This window comes from Sinohyriopsis cumingii, chromosome 4 (assembly GCF_028554795.1).
Source record: "Sinohyriopsis cumingii isolate HCF-2022 chromosome 4, ASM2855479v2, whole genome shotgun sequence".
NCBI classification, from domain to species: Eukaryota; Metazoa; Mollusca; class Bivalvia; order Unionida; family Unionidae; genus Sinohyriopsis; species Sinohyriopsis cumingii.
In genome coordinates, this window is record NC_142964.1 from 39,330,490 (window position 1) to 39,336,899 (window position 6,410).

Consider the following 6,410-nt stretch of genomic DNA (forward strand, 5'->3'; position numbering starts at 1 on the left):
TTGTTAGTTTAACAATTACGTAGTGAGGTATTAAAATATGATCCTATACTATTGTGTTTTTGTTATATTGTTTGATGAATTTGTGTTCTTTTGTTGCTTGCCCTACCAGTATATTTTTCTCATCTTGTGTTTTATTTTATTTCTCATTGGGTGACACAATAAGATGCCAACTAAGTAAAAACAACTTATGAATACAAATGTCTATGACCTGTAGCCTTGCCTAAATTTTTGAATCGTTGATAATTTTGCTTTCACTTTTGATTTGTTCTAATTTTTTGTTGTTTTCGTTGCTTTCACTTCACTGGGGATGGTATAAACATGTAGGCTAAAAACACATATAGTGCCACGTGACCATATCACGCTAATACCAGAGCTATTTGACCCTTGTATACGGTGGCTTACCTTCAAATACTACACTGGTTTTTCTGGAGTATAATCCGTACGAACCGTAAGATTAGCTAATAAACATTCAGGCCAGGCTGTTGTGCTCTGAATTTGTACACAGTAATATATTTTCCCGGGCAAATTTCACAATCTGTAGACAGTTTTAATCTTGGCCTTTACTCTTTTTTTTCCTCACACATGCATGCACTTTACGGATTTGTTATATTTAGTGTATTTATTTGAGAATGCACACCTGAGTAAGTAAATGTTTCATCGAGAGAGACAGAGACAGAGAGAGAGATACAGAGAGAGACAGAGACAGAGGGTACAATTGTTGCTGTGCCCTGAATTTTTACAAATTTTTTTTTCCAGGTCAATTTTCCCATTTGTAAGCATTCTTAATGATGGCCTTTACTCTTCGTTTTTCTTATGCTTGCATTCTACGGAGATTAAAACCCAGGCCCGCAGGTAAACGGCACCCATCGCCTTGCCTGCACACACGAGCCCATATTTCCCCAATAAGCACACATCACCAAAAAAATTACCCGCGGATCTGGGTTCGAATCTACAATATAACACCGATTGACTAGTATCATTGTTTGCTGATGTTTGCTTAGTCGTGAAGGAATATGGGCTCGTGTGTGCAGGCAAGGCGATGGGTGCCGTTTACCCGCGGACCTGGTTTCGAATCTCCACTGAGTACGAATTAAAAATTATCTAGCCTGTATGATAGTGTTATAATATGTTGTCTATATATACATATATAAGCTTGGACCCCTAGATTCCTGTTTCTGTCTTTTATCAGTCTGATCTATCCTACTATCACAACTTAAAATCCATATTGCAAAAACAATCATTTCGTCGCCGGTAGGATTCGAACCTACTCGGGGAGACCCCAATACTTTTCAAGCTTATCCCCTTAACCATTCGGCCACGACGATATCCTGTCTACGTCGAGCACATTTTCATTTCGTTTCATTCTTGAAGTTGTTACAGGAAATACTATATCTTTCAAGATCACAATAATGTATCTGTCTTTCATTGTAAAGGGAGTGCTAGGGGGCAGGGGCCAGGTTTTATGTACAAATTTAATACCGCAATCAACGACCTAGTATAACAAAAATCATAAAGAATCAAGTGAGGTCAAAAGAGTCCATCTTTTTTGGATACCTACTCGCGATGTCGTCCAATTCTTCACGTCGGGTAATTCTGCGCAACGATACGTCATTTCTGTAAACATTGGATCACGTGCTATTTTGGGTCAAAATTCCATTTTGTATCCAGAAAGAACAATCGTACATTAATTAAGAAAAGTCATATTCAGAAAGTGCACAAAAATATCCCACATTGAGACTCGAAATGCACATAAAAATGTGATTTCTAAATGGCAACGTGAAGACCCACTCCATGACCTTCTTGAACCTGTAACCCAGAAATTTCGATTTACTATGCATCTTTTAGAATCATACAAATAAAATACATTATATCAAAGATGGAAATGTGGGCCTTGAAACAAAACTGTATTTTAATCCAAGTTTCCAATTTTGCAAGAATTTGTCCCACACGTACAAAATCGTCTGCTACCCAAGTACTTTCCGCTAGAACATAATTTCTCAACAAATTCCCTGGCGTATTGTCTGTGTCTAAATTCTGTAGTCATTTTTCCAAATTAACAAGACGTTGTAAACACATTGCATCCTATTCATTGTTGTTTCTCTTCCACGTAATAGCTTATTTTTCATAAAATGTTGAACTTTACTAACTCTTTTTACAAAACATCGGTTTAGTTTGCTTATTATCTCTTGCCATTTATTGGCATTTTTACGTTGAATTTTGAAAACTAGCTATAACTCTCACCTAATTACTCGACTGAACTGCTGACAGAAACAGTCCAAAGTAATATATTTCATTTCTATTGCAAGATGGATAAACATTACATCTTTTCAAAGCTATGCGCAGAATAGGCCGACATATCGCGATTCAGGAAAACAGGGGAGTGGTATCCTCTGTGTCCAAAATAAATATTATTTTGAACAGAATATTCTGGTGATAAATGCATCTTTTCAAATGGTAAGCATTGCTGTATTTTATATTTGTCAATCGCTCGAATTCGATATGCGTTTTGCTTCAGTATTGGAAACGAAAACCTTAGGTGCGCAGAAATGCCAGACAGCAGTGTATATTACAACAAAGCATAAGAATATTATCCACTTGACCAGAGAAGTCAATGGCAGTTCATAACAGAAGCCGTTTATGCACCCATATCCCAAATTTATACCTGCAATTTTTATGTCCGAAGGTCATTTTTGACACCGTATGATGCTCACGGTGCAAACAAACACCTTTTTCTAGATGACAGTTCTGCAAAATAGTGTGTATTGAACAGGCTGATGAAATTGAAAATAGTTGTCATCCAAGCCGTTTTTTTGAGATATTCTCCTTGACCCGAACCCTTGTGTTTACTGCTATGGGAGGCTAGCTCTTCTTCCTAGCCAACTATTGGTAATTCACTATCAACATATTGCAGAGGAACTATGGAAGGTGTACAGGCCTGACATCTATTTCAAGAAAAACACAAGCCCGAAACACCTAGTTCACAAATAGATCCATATCTTTAAATAGGAAACAATAATACTGAAAAAGTCCCACCATAGCCTTAAGTTAAGAAATTTGCCACGGGCCAATTTACGAAACTGGACAATGTCACCTATACTGTAGCTATGCGCAAGTAAAGTTGGAATAACTTTAAGATGCTTTTGAAAATTAACAGAAGACCCGGAGATCCAAACGGATCTTTGTTCGCACCATACATACACTATTTCTCATGCAGAAGACACAGCAGTATAGCATATAGACTAATTAGTATCTAGTCATTCAAGTCGATGGGTGAGAACTCAATATTTCCAGTTCAAGGAAGTAATCAAGGTTCTGTAAATAATATATAGGGAAATTGCCACGCTAAAGAAGTTGTCATGGCCCCTTGTTCGAAATGAAAATTAGATTTTCATGTATGTATGTTCAAATTCTATCAGCGACGTATTACTTTTGGATTACGTCCAGAATGCATATTGTACACATTAAATAGAGAATCCTATAGGCGCGATCATTTCTAATTTTGGCCTTCGCTTTGAAATGATTTAACCGAGACTTTAACTGTGGAGGATTGCATTTTTCTGACCCTGCAAAGGAGAGAAAAACCTTAACACCAGACATGATTCGATGAGAACTTATCCGAGAAATAAGTAATACGTCATGCAACTTACGATGCTGTGAAAAGAACACACACTCGTCTTTGCTGTAACAATCAAGTTGTAATACGTGTTTAACACATCGGACAACGTATCTAATGATCACATGGGATACATTTTGAGTAACATCATGGGAATGTCATGTTGTGTAAAATGAGTAAATAGACATTTGCGTTCTCTACAAATTCTACTGAAATGAGATTTGCCTCTCATTATGGAACTCCAGATCTGTTTTAGATGAACATTTTAACTATATTATGTACAAACCTCTTGATATGATGTACTTTCGTCATAATGTCATCTGCAAATATCTCACAATATATATACCGTTTCATGTCCTTATATCATGTACAGTCACCTTTATCTGCGGTGATTTTCGCTTTCTATGAAGTTTCGTCCTTTTATGATGCTCAAACTTCCATATATGATATACTTTTGTCCTTGTATTATATGCAAGTAACTGTATATGTGGTGTTATTATCCCTGTCTCATGCAGTAAAACGGAAAATTTCATATTCTGTCGAAACGTCCTTATATTGAGTGCAAAGTTCTTTGATGACGAGGAGCATATACTGAACTTTCGCAGGCGCAAGCGCGAGCAGGGGAGTAAAGGAATATATTGTCTAACTACAACACTACACCACGTGATGTATCAAGACATATTGGTTGAAATTCTGAGTGAAATTCAGGACTATCTTCCATTAAGTCCTTTATTGAAACTTTTATAAATGACAAAAATCGACAGAACATAATATTGTAAATATCCGATGTACTTTGGAGATAGAGTACGCTTCAGAGAAATGAGAAAACATGCAAGTAATTTTAGTAAAATTAACTAAAGGGCTATATAATACAGCGCACCCGGGTACAGGTCAATTGCCACGATGCCGTTGCATGACAATTTTGAGTGGTTCGTATGGAAACTACTAACATTATTACTACTAGTTACTAATAATATTACTACCAGTTAAGAAGATGGATGACGCAACCCATATTGATGTTGATTAAAGATGTTTGGGATTTTATTATATGTACGCAAATTTGTAAATATTTAAATAGACATGAAAACAATATCTCCGAAGGCTGTAGACAAGATGACCAACCATCTCCATATCTATTCTTAACATGTGCAGAAATTTTATCGATAACATTTAAAGGATAATAAGAATATTAATAGTATTAAAGTACTGGAAACTGGGTATTTATTCGCACAGTTCGCAGATGATATTATCTTAATTCTTGATGGTTCTTTCGAATCTTCCAATGATTTATTACCTAGATTTATTTCGACGATCTCAGGTCGGAAGCTCGATATTATCATCAAAATAAGAAGTAAGACATACAGTACAGATATATTTAATCATAGGTTAAAATTGGAATGTGTTACGGAATTTATTCTACTGATATTAAGTGTTCAGACTATGCAAATAAAACGACATGACAATGAAGTTTATTTTTTAATTGGGATGAACGAACCATAACACCAATTGTTATAATAACAGTTTTAAAGACCCATGTGATTCATAATTAAATCGATTTTTTTAGGACTCCTTAGCAATGCAAATGCAAACTTTTATGAGCGATGTGAATAAAATATTTTCAAAATTTATGTGGAAATCAAAGTAAATATAAGAAATGGAGACTATGTTTCATAGCATCTACAAAGGTGGGTTTGCATTTATTAACTCTAAAATAACTTGGATTCTTACAACTAAAAGGAAATTTGTTTACTTGTTTGAACAAGAAATAAGCGAGATCAAAAATAGTGTCATATTATGAGATGAAATTGCCGAAAAGTTTTCAAATGAGAAGGAGAATATTCTTTGATGTTATGTTTTACCTACTTGTAAATTTTAATGCAAAGACATAAACCTCAAAGCAGGAGAAGATCTTATGACCACGAACTTGTTGATGAACACACTAGCAATAGTAAACAAAGTACTCATCATTTACAAGAAATTGATTGAATATAACATTATTGATATTAGAGATGTCTTCACTTACCAAGGAAGATTTCTTGAATTTGAAAGCTTTCAAGAAAAGTACAACATCAATGAAACGTATCCAAGATGTCACTCACACTATTAGATCATTAGGTATCAAATTAAACCTAGGTGTGATTACATATGAGAGAGAGAGAGAGACAAATGTACATATATGTGCAGTGATATGTAAAGGATTTAGTACGTGAAACGTTTTTTCTCACTTTGATCGCAAAACGTATGCCTGAATGAATACTTTAATGGGAAAGACAAAGACAGACACATTAACATGGAGCTGCCTAAATAAATGTATGTGGTTCTTGATGAGTTTTGAGTTTTGCAATGACAGATTTTTCAATGTAATATGATTTATTAAATTGCATTCGGTTTTGTCACAGTAATGCATATGGATTTTTTTAAAATGTGAATTACATTAAGAAAACAAACTCTGATCATAGTCGTGTTATCAATTATTTATAGAAGGACTGAACCTATTGATACTGACACTTATTAAAAATGCATATGAAGACATTCTACTTTTCAAATTTGATTAGGCCCATGATCCCTAACACCGTTACAATCTGCTCGTTTGATTCCAAACGGAATTTTCAGTGTAAAAGACGATCGTGCTCGCCCGTCAATTCTAGTTCCTGGACAAGTCTATTTTCAGCCAACTCATGAAGAAAATCATAGGTTATAGGTAAAAACATTTTCCTATGTCATCGAGGAAAATTTTCATCTTTTATCCGACTGATGTATTCTACTATCACCTTTGATGCATAGAAAAAAAATATAT